The sequence below is a fragment of the Podarcis cretensis genome (genome assembly GCF_951804945.1).
Source record: "Podarcis cretensis genome assembly, chromosome: 2".
In the NCBI taxonomy this organism is placed as follows: domain Eukaryota; kingdom Metazoa; phylum Chordata; class Lepidosauria; order Squamata; family Lacertidae; genus Podarcis; species Podarcis cretensis.
In genome coordinates, this window is record NC_137171.1 from 88,305,084 (window position 1) to 88,321,382 (window position 16,299).

Below are 16,299 nucleotides of genomic sequence, written 5' to 3' on the forward strand. Positions count from 1 at the left end.
CTTGGGCGGAGCTCTGGGAGATTTTGCAGAGTTCTCGCAGAATCTTGCTGGAACCCACTGCCATTTCGCCTCGCTTCTCCAGTGGTAGGGGAGGGCAGATGGGGCATCTATGGGGGCACCGCCCCATTGGAATTCCACCACCTGAGGCAGGTGCTTCAGTCTGCCTCATGAGTGGGCCAGCCCCGGTCGTCACCCACTGGTTGTCTTCCTCCAGCAGCAGTGGAACTGCTTTCAGAGCCCTGCCACCCATAATCCTCCTCTCTTTGCAGGTGTCTCTCCATCTCATTCATGGGGGAACTCCAGCCCACAAATGCGCCTGGTGGTTCTAGAACAAGCCCCTGGTGCTAATTCTTGATGCTCACTCACTCAGAGTTTTCAGAGAGGCAAAACAGGAAAACCCCAAACAAAGTGAAAATTGCATTGGGATCGTGTGGTATGTGTCTGGGTCTATTTTCTCCCCCCCCCCCCCCCGTGTTTTTTGTTTAACTGTTCTGAGAACTTCTTCTGTTTTTTAAAGGGCTCTTGCTAATGAGGTGATTTACATTCCCAGTTTATTGTTACTACGAAGGCCATAAGAAATGCAGATGTCTCGCTGAACACCAAAGGCGGCCTGCCAATAATAACAACAGTAATACAAATAAACAGAAAGGGGAAGGGAAGGGGAAAAGAAAAAAAAGAAGCCCAGCGAACCCATGAGATAAGCAATGTGCCCAGAAAGCATATGACTCTGGTACAGTTCAAGATTGTGTTTGTCACACAGCTCCCTCTGTTCAAAGAAGTGAAAAGCATGCAGCTCAACGAGCTACGCAAATCCCTCCAGGCGCTTGGGCAGCCCTCCAGCCCATTGGTTTGCCTTGCTGCTAATGAATCAGCCTCTTTTGCAAAGTTACCTCCCCAGCTTGTTTACTTGGAAACCAAGTGCTTAAGGAACAGGGTGCTCTCCGCACATAACAATGACCCCTGTTTGAGATGCTCTGCCTTTGCCCGCTCGTATTTGCCGAGGGAGGGGCACAGGCGCAAGGGTGCCTGTATCTTGACAGGAACTTCCAGGAAACTGTCCCAAAGAACATGAGAACATTTTCATTTCAAGAGCTGACATTTTATGGTGCCAGCATTTTCACACACACACACACACACACACACACACACACCACTGTATCAGCCAGGCCTAGATTTTTCTCTCTATGTATATAAAAAATGAAGACCATAAGAAGAGTCTTGCCTGATCAGACCAGCTCCCGCATTCTCCATCTAAACAATGGTCTGCTATGTGTTTCAGGCAAGCTTGCAAAACAAGCTTGGAAAGTGACATGATTCTCCTGCTTCTGAACGGGGATACACAGTTTTACTAAGTGCGGGTAATAGACCTATTTTCCACAAACAAACTCTGCTTATATTCAGAAACCTGGACGTTCTCTTTCTTGCTGTCTGTCTGAATTAATTGTCCAGAGCTTGTAGTTAGCTCTGCTCACTTAGAGAAACTCAAGTTCATTTGATGACGATGATCAAATAATTTATTGTATTAACCAAAGACCATGACAATTTCTTTAAAATTTGCCCAACTGCAAACCATTGCATACAGTACACAGCAATCACATTGATGTTGATGGATGTTGTACATATATGGGCTTTTGCTTGCTAATAAAGTATCTCTTCTAAATCACAATGTTGAATTTGGAACTTCACTCTGAAAACAGCCAGGAGTGAAAAAAGCTGAGTGAAGTTACTGTGGAATGTTTGAGGGCTCCATCTCTTTCACACAAGGCAGCTGAGGAATGGAATAAGTTTGAGTACAGTGAGAAAGGAGTGATGCTGAAAGGGGGAAAAGGAGTTGTTTTAAACAATGGCAGAAATTTGAGCAAAGCAGGGAAGGAGGGGTGCATTTTTGTATATCATTTTCCCCAATAAATGGATTTTCATGCACGTTTCCCCTAATATAGACTTTTTCATACGCATTCTTTGCTTGAAAAAGTGTGAATTTCAAAGAATAGCTGTGTTTCCATTCCCCTATTGTTTCAGGAAGTGCAGATTAGGTAGGCTCACATCTCTCCACACTCCTAATGAAGAAAGCTGAACCCACCATTTGGAAGTCTATGCCTATTGGCATCAGGCAAGCACCCGCTTTATAACAAATTTTGTTTAAGCAGGCCTACCCAAACATGTCAATTTGCAATGCTTATTTTAATTATATTTTGAATGTTTTAAATAATTGTTTTTAACTGATTTTCTTTTATTATTTTTGTAAACTGCTCTGATCAGTTACGAAGTATATAAACCTTATGAAATAAAAATAAAGAAATGAGTTTGCGGGAAGGGAATTTGAGAGTTAAGAGGATAAGGAGATGCAAACGTTTCAAGTCCACAAGGTATGATATCAGGTGTGAGAGTAGGAAGATGAGGGAGATGCTTATTTGATTGACCCACCATGAATGAACCAGGCAATGGCTCAGCAACTTCCTATTGCAGGAAGTTCCTTTGCCACTATTTTTCGGATTCACTGGGGCCAAAGTGGACATGTGAACAGGATGACATGTGACCAGTCTCCTGGTGGTTAGTTCTGATCGTTCCCCAAAAGCAGCTTCAGAGGCTGGATCAGGAGCAGATGGCAGGAAGGGGCTGCTTCAGTTGATGCCTTTGTCTGCTGAAAATTAACCCCCTGTCCCAACTGTAAGAGAAAAGCAACTTGGGGAGGGTGAATTTATGCGGGAAAATTGGTGGGAAAGGAAGGGGTTAAACAGCCCCACCCTCCTTAAACTGGCATGGTCCAATCCCCATTTTTTCCCCAGTTATAAAACAAGATTGGGAGACTATTCATATGTTTCTAGTTTGGTCTTTAATAGTATATTTTACTTTGACATGTTGAGTACCTAAACACATTTAGGAATGCATCTGTTTCCTTCAAACGAGAGGAATAAAGTTGGCATCCAACATTTCCTGACACATTAAAAGGCTCCTACTTAAAAGGAATCAAATCTAGACCGTTTATTCCCTTGAGCGCAATAATATTAAAGTGTTTTCATTAAATGACTCACAAAGTGAGAATTCCAAAAGAATCTTCTTCTTCCCCTCCCCCCAGGCAACTATTTTCTTCTCCATTTGGCTGGTATATATAATTGTGTGCCATTGCACTTATAATTCATTTGCAGTTATGTTTGTTTGTTTGTTTGCTGTGAATGCTTGATGGTTGCCTTCCTGCCCCCTCCAGCAAAAGGCACTTCATAAAAAATGTGGGTTTGTATCTCTCAGGCTTCATTGTGGTGGGTGAAAGAAGACTTACCGTACTACTGTGTTTGTTTTAAACAGATCAGCTTGCCTATAGAGCTTGTTAATGAAAAAGTGACGGCGGGATGAGTCCAGTATAGAACAACTGGGTAATTCAGAATTTCAGAAATAAAGAAAATCTCTAATGTATTGTCTGAGGAAAATATTTGTGTCAATTTTTAAAAGAGTTATGTTTGGTCATAAAAGCCCATATCTGGGATTTAAAGGTTTTCTTAACCTGCCATTGATGGCTAGAAATTTGAAACTCATGGAGGATTTCTTGTTAGTTCTTAATCTGCTGGCCACGATAAATTCTACAATTATAGTTGTGCAGATTGCTATGCTCTCTTTCCTTGGGAACAGAAGCAGTCTGGAACACAGAAGTTCCATGACATTGTACGCGGCTGCGATTTTGAATATGGAAATGACATTTATGGTCGCCCATCTAGTCTATTCACTAGGCCTCTACTTTAAACCTTACTTGGACCCAGTATATCTGTTAGAGAGGTGTCATGGGAGTATGACTGAACCTGATTTGGATATGAAACCCAAACCAGGACTCTCAGAAGTTCACCTCAAAGGAGATGCAAGCACTCCCCCTCCACAAATCCTCTCTAGCTTAGGTCAGTATCAACACAAAAAAACAGATTCCACCAATCTCCCAAACACCCCATTTTTCTTATGCTGATTGGGATATAAGGAGGCATCGTTTTTCCATCCCACCCTGTATTTGTCACATATCACAAGCACCTCTGTTTCTGTTCCACTGCAGTTCATCTTCTGCCAAAATCTATGCTATTTGTCTCAAGCTGCCTGCTATGGTGAAATTACATATTCCGCCCCATTAATTTCAATGCAAAGAAAACACAATGCAAATCAATGATGTATCATCAGTTGATGATTTTTTTTTAAGACATCATAAATATATGCCAGCATTTTAGTGCACATTTTTTCCTAAAAGACACCTTTTGCATTCAATTTCTTCCTAATCTGCATATTCTTCTTGCAAGCCACTTCCTCTAATGAACTGCATTTTTGCATTTTATTGTCACTAAAAAATAAAATATGCATCTATACATTTCTCCTAATTTTTGTACACATTTTGCTTCAATTGGAGAGCTGCACTGTGCATTCCAGAGGTACAACTCGTAAAAGAAAGCTGTGTTTTAGTTTTCTTATTGTTTCAGCAATAGCAAATTAGACATGTTCACATTAAAATGCAAATTGAACCAAATGTCATCCTCAGCCAGCTACTACTCTTTTCAAATATGATTATATTTTGTTATATCATAAGATATAGTAATCTTCTTCTCTGTGCCTCTTTTCTCTAACTCATCTTTGATACTTCTGACACAAACAGTGCACATTGTGACATCATCACACGCTTCGCCTTCCTGCCAATATGCTAGCCAATGAAAAGAAAGCTCTGTGACTCTAATTTGGCTCTAAGAGTGACTTTTGGGTCTTTCTCAATCTATTCCTTACTCCCACTATGCAGTTGCAAAAAGAGACCCAGTGGTTGTTTACATTCTCATTCTTCGGTTTCCCTCTAAAAGGGAGCAAACATACAAACCATGCAGCTTTCCTGAAGTAATTTTTATTACAGATAAAGCACCTAGAATCCCTAACATGGGCAACATTTCAAGAATGTAGAAAAATAGCACTGATGTAATATATCAGTTAGCATATATCACATTTACTTGTTTTGTAATTCATGTAACTGAAGAGCTCTCTAAGTGGCGTGCAAAATAAAATTGTAGGCAAAACACAACTATTAGAAATCCAATATGCATAAAATAGTTACCGATTATAACAAGCGGGAAGAAATCAGCAAAAACTTTAAAAATGAAATTATATGTCTGGGTAGGCTTGCTGAAATAAAACTTTTCAGAGGGTGTCTAAAACACCATTGCAGAAGTTGTGCGAATTTCTCCTTTGGTGTTAGCTTTCGGCTGGGAAAAATGTAATGGAAGATAGCTTTTGCAAATGAAAAATCTGTGCACGCATTCCTGCGCTGAGTCAAGATGACAGCAGAGTCGCACTTCCACATTTGGACATTGGATGGATGAGCCGAAGCAGGGAGAATAATGCAAGGCTCAAAGGGAACGCCACCACGCTCGACCCCAAATGAATGAAATGTCTGTGAATGGAAGCGACTTTTCCTGCTGGGAGCTGCCCTGGCATCCGGCATTCAGGAGTAACAAGAACCATAATAGGCATGCAGCTCTTCTGCTTCCCATATTTGTGGCATGTTGCTCGCCCTGGCTGTTTGGAGCCTCAGGCATCTGGATTAGCAGTAGCATGTTACATCTTGTGATCAGCTCGCTAATAATACTCTCGCGGTGATAGTGACATGAAAAACACCCTGGATCCTTTCTTGGAGGCCGTCCTGCAGAAAGGGGAATCGTGGAGGAAATCCGTCAAGAGCCTTCTTCAGAAACGCTGGGTGTGACTCTCTGTTTACAGGACTTCGTGCCCATCTTTTATTTCTGAGAGGGAGTAAATATTTATTCAGTTTAATCAGCGTGAGTTATTTAAAAGCTCCTACATATGGGCTTGAAGAAACCCCAGGCAACTGCAATTATGCACCAAACACCCTCCTACTTTGATGTTTATGTCGCCCTGTGCGGAACTCAGTGGCAGGAAGGATGAACGGACAACATTTTGTATTTTGGATGTTTGTTGTAAGCCACTTGGGGCACAGCCCACTCTGGAACAGGTGTGTGTGTGTGTGTGTGTGTGTGTGTACTAAATTAAATTACTCTAGTAATCAGGTGCCTTCCAGATGTTTCGAACTGCCTCTCATCAGCCCCAGCCACCATGCTCCTTTACTAGGGATCAGTGCTATTTCTCTAGAAAAAGAGGTGTCAGAACTCTCTATGAACCTTGCTCTCTTATAATGGCAATGGTGCCTACCTGAGAGGTGCTGGAACTGAATTCTGGTGAGTTCCAGCTGAAAAAAAGCCCTGTGGCTTAAAATATTTTGGGGTTGCCAAGTTGGGGATGCGGGTGGCGCTGTGGTCTAAACCACAGAGCCTAGGGCTTGCCAATCAGAAGGTTGGCGCTTCGAATCCCCGCGATGGGGTGAGCTCCTGTTGTTCGGTCCCTGCTCCTGCCAACCTAGAAGTTCAAAAGCACACCAGTGCAAGTAGATAAATAGGTACTGCTCTGGTGGGAAGGTAAACAGTGTTTCCGTGCGCTGCTCTGATCCGCCAGAAGTGGCTTACTCATGCTGGCCACATAACCCGGAAGCTGTCCCTTTGCCCAGAATAGCAAGTTTACTCCCCATATACATACTAGAGATGTTCACACATTACATTCAACAAGTGTAAAGTCTGTGTACCTGTGCACAACAATAGCTGAGCAGTATACTCATACAGTTATTCACTTGTGGCATTCAACAAATGAACAGTCTGTGTACCTGAGCATACAACAGTCGAGCTGTTACAAAGCAACACGTGTGCACTCTTTCACACGAACACTTCTTCATGCATAGAGACAGCTTTTGCCTGTGCTCAGTGTAATGTGTGGACATGCCAATGTAAAAAAAGATGGAATGATTCAGGGTGAAGAAGCTGGTGGGAGAAAGGCTGTTGACTTGTGCCAGTATAACTGTAGTGTATGTGTGTGTTCAGCAGCCGCTCAAGGGAGAAGTGCTAGAATTCAGAGTCCATAGCTGTGGTCACCATAAACGTCACTACACAGCAATGGGATGTACAGCTCTGCAGCTGGAGTGTGAAAGTGCCTCTGGGCTGCTGCTGCAGCTGCTTTTCAGCCGATCCATAAAGCTCTCAGATCATTACGCTGATAACTGAACAGTTAACAGAGCTACTGTTTGGGTTTGCACTGTGATACTCAAAGGAACATGCTGTGCTTGGCAACACCAGCAGGAATCGGAATGCGCATTAAGTTGGTGAATTCAGCATGGCAGGGGTGCTAGAATGTCATTTGCGACTGAGATCATAAGCAAAGCCTTGGGGAGAGTAAAAAAGGATGATTAATCATTGTTACTTGGATAATTACAGACTATTTGCGGTGAAAACTGGAGTGCCAGGAGAGCTCAAGCTACAACACAGTGCAGTCTTTCTAGGATTGAAGAGTGGTGGAACAAAATATCCCAGGCTGTCTGAAAAAAAACCTGGAAGCACAATCCACAGGCTTTATTCTTCCACCATGAAGTGTCTCATGAGGGTGTGTGGAATCCACTGTATAAACAGCTTCACTAAATGATAGTCCACTCTGTGTGATAGATACAGCCATTTAAAACCACCTTCCCCAATGGGATGGCCCTGCATATGTTGTTGGACTCCAGTTCCCTTCAGCACAAGCCAGCATGGCAGGTGATCAGAGAAGATGGAACTTGTAGTCTGACAACATCTGGAGGGCACCAGATTGTGGATGGCTGATTTGCAAGAACAGGTTCTGTGAAGAGTTCTGCCAAAAGATGACTATAAGAAAGGAAGAACCTAAGAAATGCCCTGCTGGATCAAACCAAAGGACTTTCTAATCCAGCATTCTGTTTCCCACAGTGGCCAACAAGATGTTTTTGGGAAGCCCACAAGCTGGACATGAAGGTCATCCCTTGTGGTTAATCCCTAGCAACTGGTATGTAAAGGCGAGGTGAGAGAACCACATGCATGGGCCTAAGGCCTTTGAGTGGGGTTAACAAATGTGACAGCATCTTAAAAAGCAGCAACTTAAAATGCCGAGACATCACCTTGCCAACAAAGGTCCATATAGTTAAAGCTATGGTTTTCCCAGTAGTGATGTATGGAAGTGAGAGCTGGACCATAAAGAAGGCTGATTGCTGAAGAATTGATGCTTTTGAATTATGGTGCTGGAGGAGACTCTTGAGAGTCCCATGGACTGCAAGAAGATCAAACCTCTCCATTCTTAAGGAAATCAGCCCTGAGTGCTCACTAGAAGGACAGATCGTGAAGCTGAGGCTCCAATACTTTGGCCACCTCATGAGAAGTGAAGACTCCCTGGAAAAGACTCTGATGCTGGGAAAGATTGAGGGCACAAGGAGAAGGGGACGACAGAGGATGAGATGGTTGGACAGTGTTCTCGAAGCTACCAGCATGAGTTTGACCAAACTGCAGGAGGCAGTGGAAGACAGGAGTGCCTGGTGTGCTCTGGTCCTTGGGGTCATGAAGAGTCGGACACAACTAAACGACTAAAGAAAAACAACAGATGTGACAAAAAGCAAACATATAGCCTTTTGGCCACTGCAACATCTTGTGGTAGTGAATTCCCATGTATTGATTGTGTATTGCATGAAGAAGTGTTTCATTTAGTTTGTCCTGAAGAAACTCACAGAGACACTGAATTATTGGCGGAATAAGCCAAGGTCATGTGGATCTACCCTTCAAGTACTTGGCTCAGTGGTGGCCAAACTTGGCCCTCCAGCTGTTTTTTGGATTACAACTCCCATCAGCCCTAGCTATCAGGATCAGTGGTCAGGGATGATGGGAACTATAGTCCCAAAACAGCCCTTAAAGGTAAAGGTAAAGGGACCCCTGACCATTAGGTCCAGTCGTGACCGACTCTGGGGTTGGGGCGCTCATCTCGCTTTATTGGCCGAGGGAGCCAGAGTACAGCTTCCGGGTCATGTGGCCAGCATGACTAAGCCTCTTCTGGCGAACCAGAGCAGTGCACGGAAATGCTGTTTACCTTCCCGCCGGAGCGGTTCCTATTTATCTACTTGATTTTGACATGCTTTAGAACTGCTAGGTGGGCAGGAGCTGGGACCGAGCAACAGGAGCTCACCCCGTCATGGGGATTCGAACCGCTGACCTTCTGATCGGCAAGTCCTAGGCTCTGTGGTTTAACCCACAGCACCACCCGCGTCCCTAAAACAGCCCTTGGCTGATCATAAATAGGCTGTTTATTATAGTCATGTGGAAATTGGTACTCAAACGTTATTCTGTACACCTGAGAACTTTCCATTTCTAGAAGTTGCAGCCTTGTAAGGAATAGCAAAATCTGCTTTCGTCTTGTGCTGAAAAAGAAATTCTGCTACCATCACCCCAGTAGCATCATAGGAGCTGCCTTCTCACATTCAGGTACAGCTCTAACCAAAGAGCATGTAGAACAGAAACCTATTGATTTCAACTCTGATCAGCCCCTGCCAGAATGGCCAATGGATGATGGGAGTTGTCTGATCCAGCAGGGCTCATTTTATGTTCCAATCCGCTATGCTTTATGCATTTCCACTCACTTAGGCTCATATCATCCAGAAGGGGTGAATTCCTACATCTAATGGCTTATTGAGCATCTCAAAGTTATATGATGTAATAATTCTCTACTTTCCTCCTCACTCACTAGGACTTCAAAACAAACTCAGTTCAGCCAAATCCTGAGATTCTTGAGTAGATAAAATCCCTTATTTTGGCATCTTGGAAAATCTCTAACAGGGTCATGGGAGCCCTGAATCTGAAAAGGGCCTTAGTGAAAAACAGAGACGTCACACTTTGCTGAAAAGCTTTCAGCTAATAATCACTAAATCTTGTGGATCCGTGTGTGCTTTGACTTTCCATCAAGCTAAAAAATGTAAACTATGCCAGCTGGTACTTTCCTCCCAGGAACAATGTTTAGACTCAATCTGTGAAATGGTTTAATACTGCAAGTTACATAACACAGTTATTCCTTCTGCTAATGGAATCAGTGCTTGCCGTGCTGCATCCTCTGACAGAGGCCTTTGCAAAACCATGTGGCAAGGAAACAGCGCCACACTTCACTTGAGAATCAGGACAAGTGGTAAGGGGCAGCTAGTTCCAGATTTACGTATAAGCTAAACAAGCTATAGTCAGGGGGGGAAATCTGGATGTACATTTCCAAAATATAAGATAAAAAAGAAATAAAATAAAACCTACATACAGCAACAGTGTTTTGTGTTGTGTAGGCTCCTATTAGGTCCATAAATTACCATATAGCATATATTCAACACAAAAAACAGTGACAATTTGTTGTTGACAAAGGGCAGCTGGACATATAAAGGGCCCTATTACCTTCAGTAGCTTAGGGTCTCATCAAACCCAAATCCGGCCCTGGGGGCAGCTGATTATGGAGCATCTTCATTTTAGGGGGGAAGCACTGGTTCTCAAAGGTGACTCATCATTTCTCCAATACTCTGAGATGAATTCACTGAGACAAACAGTGGGGGGAATTATTAGCACTGTAGATAACAACCAGACTGCAAGTGCTAATCTGTTCTCTGCTTTACATGCATAAATCTCAATACCAGCTGCTGGGAATCGCAAGTGGGGGAAGTGATCTTGCAAAGTTGGCCACTTTGAGAACAGCATGATGGATCATTGTCTTGGTCCAGAAGAGCTCTTCTTTTGCCAGTTAACCACTGGAAATGACATTGAAACGCTGGAAAAAGGAATACATCTGTGGCATGCATGGTTCTTGTTGAAGTAAGATTTTGGCAAATGCAGTTACTCAAATTGCTGAACCACTATTCAAAGTTCTGATCTGACAGATCTCTTCAAGAGAGACAGAACTCAGGCTGCATTCTCCACTTCTGTCTCCTGTGTATGGGCTGCTCCTGCTGGGGGGGGGGGATGGCTTTGCTAGCCTATGGGATGGATAATCCCAGGTTTCTTTCTCCGCACTAGGCTCCGGATGTGTTTTTGTTAGCCCTCATCTGTAATTACAGTGGGAGAAATATCAAGAAGACACCAGTTCGCTCCAAGCGAAGCATCACATGGGGATGCCTTGCCTGTTCTGCATAGTGACACAAAGGTAAGGAAACTCTATCTCCATGCTGTCACTAATACAGTGATGTTTTCCTGGCTGGGAACCAAAATGTCATCTTGGTGTAAACAGCATCAGAGGATTTATTACAGCATTTGCACCACCGTGTGTGTGTGTGTGTGTGTGTGTGAGAGAGAGAGAGAGAGAGAGAGAGAGAGAGAGAGAGAGCCTTTTCACATGTTATTTAGTTTTAGATTATCTGGAAAGAATCGGATTTAAAACCATATGCCCTGTGATTTTGTCATCTTAAAAATTCTGCGCTTGCTGTTTTCACCTACATATACGACCGTCCTGTTTGCAGAACAGGACCAGAAAGCGTTGCACGAGGCCAGCGACATTTCCAAAGCTGGCAATGGAAATTCAGGAACAAGCTGCCCCAGGAAGGTGGGCCAATCTGTAAATAATCTGTCATGTGCCCTAGTCCCCAAAGTCCTGGAGATCTGTTCCTAAGCGTTTGACGCCAGAGGGGGGCTGTGATTACCACTCATCAGGAAAGCAAGGGAAGTGATTTACCTTACTGTTTTCTGCATCTTCTCAATCTATATTTGGTCTTGCTTGACATTACAGTAGCACTCCCTGTCACCTGAATTATCCTGTGCAGAACCACCCCCCCAGTGATTTCTATAGAAGGAAATCGAAGGGCAAAGAAGTGAAATACTGAGCCTTAAGGGCAAGGATTGTGCATTTTGACACTAAATGTTTCGGAAGGAAGTGATTTGGCACCTACCTGCCGTTCCTTTCCCTGTGAAGTTCAGTCCCTATTGTAATGCTCTTTATGGGGGGTGTTAAATTTAATTTTCAACAGAAAAGTAGCAAGCAGGGGAAGGGTTAAGTTAGCCTTTCCCAACATGGTTTTGGACTACAGTTCCCATCTGGTGTAGCCAATGGTCAGGAATTATGGGAGTTGTAGTCCAAAACAGGTGGAAGGCACCAGGTTGGGAAGGCTGAGTTAAGCACTCCCCTCACACCAGCTGCTACTATGCTAAAAAAAAATAACCCCCCCCAGCTGCTTTTCCCTACAAGAAACAGCTGTCAAGGCCATTTGGAATTTGCTGCGTCTGATAAAAATGCAGCCTGGTAATCAATCCTGGGCAATAAATGTCATAAATTTGGTTCCACTTGAGGCAACATGTTGGGTTTCATCTGGAAAATGGAACAGAACCGAGCAGTGCTTCATGCAAATTTATTGATTTTATTTATTTGTATTTATTAAATTTGTATACCGCCCTTCATCTGTAGATCTCAGGGCGGGTTACAACATAAAAACACAGTATGAAAAACCACAACATACATATTAAAAATATGAAACAAACACAAACCGATAATCCCCAATCCCGTCCTGTACCGGGTTATAAAATATTCAGCTAAAAGCCGAGTTGATGGAACAGGAAGCAAGCACTAATCATCCCAGTTTTGTACTTGACAGAAAACTTGCATCTTAGCAGAACTCTCATATGAGTGTATCTTTGATAAGCTTCTGGTATTTTTGCAATCCTCACCCTGTTCAGGCATTAAGAGATTTTGTGAGTGGAGGGAGTGGCGGCGGATGAACCCATTAATCCCAGCCCCTCTGCTGCATCTTCTTACACAGGTCTGAGGCCTTCCTGGCTTTGTGCAAAATGAACTTGTGATTCGAGGACCCAATCCCCTCTTGGGGAATAAAGACACATGGACACAGAATGTAAGGTTAACGGGTAAGGTAAAGGCCACAACTTTATTGATTACAGCATGTGAGAAGGTATTGGCTTAGGCATTGGACCACGGAACATTAGACTCCACCCACTCGTAGAGGGGTGAGTCTGAGGAAGGGTTAACCACCAGTAGGGGAAGCCTGTTGATGCTAATCCAACTATAGGCTCTCTTCCTGATGTCACCGAGGGTCGTGCCATGGCCCCCCGCCACACGGGCATCGGACAGGATCCACGGCCGCCGGATTCCTTTAGCGGAATACCCAAAATTGTCGGGGAAGGCGATGGCCACACCTTGCCACTCGAAACACCAACAACGCATTCCAATGCCTAACTGCCAAATACCACGAAAGTTGTGACGGTTGCTACGAGGTAGGCGAAAAAAACCAAGAGGCCGGGCCAATTTAGCCAATTGGAAAAAACTCCTACCAGGCCCCCTGGTTAAACAGGGCGACCAACCAGAGGTCCATAGCAAAGTCTCAGGAACAGCTAATCCAAAGGGAGTGGAGGGTGGGTGACTCGAAGAAAATGTGTGTGCAGTGGTGGGGATCGCTGGCACGGCTGCATTTGAGCAGCAAGCCACACCCCCATCGAGCTTCCCTATTGGGTGCCCAACTGGGGAGGGGCGTGGCGCCAGCCCTGGAGTTGAAGCAGGGGGCGGAGCGCCCCCTGCATGACGCAGGAATCATCATCCGATCACAACCCCTCCCCTCCTGGGAGGAGGAAAGGCTTTCTGCAGCAGAGAACCCGCCAAGCTTGCGTAGGCTCATTGTGCAATTTAGAACCCTGATTGGGCAGAGTTCTAAGCTTTGCCAAGAGCTTCCGCTGAGGTGGTGAACAGGAGGTCTTCCCAATGTTGCCAAACCGTAACTCTCATCAGGGGCGTAGCAAGGTGGGTGTGGTGGGTGCGGGCCGCCCCAGGTGTCATCTCGGGGGGGGGGGTGACATTTGGTGCCAACCCTCCCCTACAAAATGCTCAACAACTCCTAGCGATGACAATGGGTAGATCACAGGCAGTCTTTTCATACTGTGAGTAGATCGCAGTCTCTTGGGAGTCCAACTAGATTTCAATGTGGGGGGGGGGGGAGGTGACAAGAAATTTTCCACACCGGGTACCACCTGACCTTGCTATGCCACTGACTCTCATAATCCATGATCACTTGGCAGGGCTGGCTGGGGCTGCTGGGAGTTTTAGTTCAACAAAATCTGGAGAGCCACGCAGTTTGGCCACCCTGGCCTGCACAGCTTCTACTGCGTTCTGTCTGCAGCAGATGCTTGCTCTGCAACAGCGGAAGGGCTGCAGATCTGGGCTAAGTGACACAGTGAAGGGGCAAAACCAATGGACTCAGCCTTGCTTCTCTCCTCGTGCAATTTCTATCACAGTGTTGTGAGACCTGCAGCCCTGCAGATGTTCCTGGACTACAATTCCCATCAAAGCTGGCCATTTGCCATCCTGGCTATGGCTGATGGGAGTTGCAGTCCAGCAATATCTGGAGAGCAACAGGTTCTCCATTCTTGCTGCATCACATGTATCAATGCCTGAACAGGGCCAGGGTTGTGGATACAGCAGCTACTAATATAAGGGCCCAAGTAAACTGCCATTATGTACACAGCTCTCTTCCCTCATGTGATCTCTACATCACATGTCTTTAAATGCCTGAACAGGACTCCTGTCTTCTCTCACAGGTATTCAAGGCCAACTTCTCAAGCTTGTTTCTTATGTAACCAAATGTTTTTAATATTAATTGCCTCCTCCCTTTTGCATATAGAACACTTTGCCTCTCACAAATGCTGGCAATTTGCCATGAGATCAGTCTTCACATGGCAACCACCAGATCTCACTGCTGAAATGGGGTGGATCTGCACACGGGGTTTGGGAATGCTATAAATAAGTCAGATATTAAATTGTTATAACGAAAGAAAGAAAGAACCCTATGTAAAACTTATATAGAAAATGTATTTGCTCTCTGGCTCCATCTGGTGTTCCAGATGGAACACCAGATTCAAAAGCGTCATCTTTTTTTACTACTGTAGCTGAGTCCATGGTTGTGGTAAAAGCAAAGGGCTTTCCCACATTTCCGCTTGTCCCGTGCCTAGAAAGGACGGAGCCTTGCACTTTTCTTTTTGCCCTGCCACTTTCCCATGAAAACCCTGCTCTTTTGCGCTAATTCGGAACAAATGGCTATCCATGGAAAACCTGATTATTGTTTGTTCACTGCTGCACTGCAGATCTTCCCAGGTGAAAGCGGCAGAGTGAATGGAAGTGTGTGGATGGGCCCAAACTCTCCAAAATGTAGCTTTTGAGAGTCTGGCATAAGTTGCTCCTGTCAACAGGAGGAAGGCACGCTGCAGATACACCTCTAACACGGCAGGGCTATTTGACAACTTGGTTTTATTTCTTCATCACCATTTATTTAACAGCATTTATTTACTCAAACCTCAACACAGTATAGAAAACAGAACCTAACCTTGTTGTTTGACTTTCCCTTTCCTGATTGCTTCTCCTTAAAGCTGGTAAGCAAAATATGCAGAGGAAAACGACACCACTAATTCACCCCTCTCCTTCTCTAAACTTTTGTAAGTCTTGGGGCCTTGTGTCCTTCCGTTTATGCCTCTTCTGCTTACTATTCCTATGAGGTGTCTGGCATCCCAGCGGCAACACATGGGTATTACAAAAATGTGCAAAGAGTTAATTTAAGATTCTCAGCTATATGCTAGGAATAGAGTTGGCAAAGCATGCACCACACCTGCACTGAAATATCTGCATGGGTTACCAGTTTTGAATTCAAGGTGCAGGTTTGGATCTTTAAAGACTTATGTGGTCTGGGCCTTATTCGAGAGAGCCCTTCCATCCCAATGAGCTCACTTAAGAGTTTTAAAACCTGCCAACTTCCTGCTGAACACAAATGTTGTTTATTTTTTTACTTTTTGTCCCACTTTTGTTGCCCCTTTAGATGGCAAGAATGCAATAACACCAGCAGAACAATGTGTGGGCGTTCCAGGGTAAATCCATCACAAATGCACTATTATTGCTTCAATGGAACTCTGCAGAACACAAGCAGCAACAAAGAAAAACAGAATGGTCAGTAGGATGAGGAGAAGGAGGAGGCCTTTTTCTGATATCGCTCAGCAAGCTCTATCTCTTTCTCTTCCCAGGAGCAGAATCCAGGCCAAGCGATACCACTGAATATAGAACCCTTTATCTTTTTCGGCGATCATTTGCAGCCGAGTAACATTGTCTTCCATAAACACAGTAAGTGACTGTGGAGGCCAATTCTGGATCCACACGTCCTTCCACAATGGGGACATAGGTTTCTGGATGGGAGTTGATCATGGTGAGGTTTGCCCAATGTGCCTTCCTCTTAGTTTGTTTCTCTGTCTCGTCTTGAGTTTGAGCGTCTTCAAAGTCCATGACACCTTTGGTAAAGGCTGTTCTCCAGTTGAAGCGCCACTCGCAGGCCAGTGTTTCCCAGTTGTCGGTGTTGATAAAAAAAAAAATAGTTTTGCCTTGAGAGAGTCTTTAAACCTCTTTTGTTGATCACCAGCATTACGCTTTCCATTTTAAAGTTAGGAATAGAGTCGTTGCTTT

General features: G+C 44.3%; 1 long non-coding RNA gene across 2 annotated transcripts; it reads left to right on the top strand.

Moving 5' to 3' along the window:
- Positions 1-10,558: 10,558 nt before the first annotated feature.
- Positions 10,559-15,959, top strand: LOC307210201. Of its 2 annotated transcripts, none has more exons than XR_013835915.1 (3): positions 10,559-11,010; positions 11,324-11,406; positions 15,665-15,959. It is a non-coding gene; the product is annotated as an uncharacterized lncRNA (long non-coding RNA). The 2 variants fall into 2 exon arrangements; XR_013835916.1 differs by lacking the exon at positions 15,665-15,959 and having other exon boundaries at positions 10,559-10,682; positions 10,884-11,010; positions 11,324-12,072.
- Positions 15,960-16,299: the final 340 nt, after the last annotated feature.